The sequence below is a fragment of the Frankliniella occidentalis genome, unplaced genomic scaffold (assembly GCF_000697945.3).
Source record: "Frankliniella occidentalis isolate FOCC.00 unplaced genomic scaffold, Focc_3.1 Scaffold2, whole genome shotgun sequence".
In the NCBI taxonomy this organism is placed as follows: domain Eukaryota; kingdom Metazoa; phylum Arthropoda; class Insecta; order Thysanoptera; family Thripidae; genus Frankliniella; species Frankliniella occidentalis.
The window spans coordinates 4,228,889-4,229,677 of record NW_026267132.1 but is presented as its reverse complement, the minus strand read 5'-3'; positions in this window follow the sequence as shown (position 1 = coordinate 4,229,677).

Here is a 789-nt window from a genome sequence, read left to right as displayed (position 1 = left end):
GGGCCGCTCCCTCCACAAGGGTGACGAAGAAAATATTTCGCACAAAAGACCCGCGCGCGTCGACACGCTGTAGTCAGCAACGCCAACGCGTCCAGAATGAGGGATGAGTGCGGGTTTTTCTTAGTCTCTCTCTCAAACACACACACACACACGTGCGCGCGTGCGCGCGCGTGCGCGTGTATTCTCTCTTCTCTCCATCTATCTCCCTTCAGGGAGCGCCTGTGAGTCAGGCAGCCCACCATCCCGGCTGCGCCCGCGTTGCCTACCTCCCAGGCGGCCGGCTGCACACACTGCTCAGCTCAGCCGCCACCGTGGAAGGGGAGAGCAGCGCTCCCGGAGAGAATCCCCAATGGTTCTAGGAAATCGCTCTCATCAGCCTTCAGCGACTTGATCGAACTTTCCTCGCAGCATTTTGGGGTGGATGTCCCGATAAAAGGAACAAAGGAGAGGCAGAACATAAGCGACAGTGAATGTTGTTTAGGGGCGGCGCCACGCCACCCTGTCAGAGCCTACCTTCTCCTTTTGCTTCTTGTCATTACTGTTAAAATCCTGCGAATCGATGCTTCGCAATTACGAAGAATTTTGATCCTTTCTAATTACGAAACACTTTTCTTTGCGATTGCGAAGCAACGCTTTGCAATTGCGAAGCAACGCTTTGCAATTACGAAGCAATCCTGGTTTTTAACAGTGATGGCAGACACCGACGCCCTCCTCATATTTCGTCTAGTGATGTGCTACCGTGTGCTACAATAGAAGTAAAAGGAATAATTCGCCTTTCCTTTTATCTGC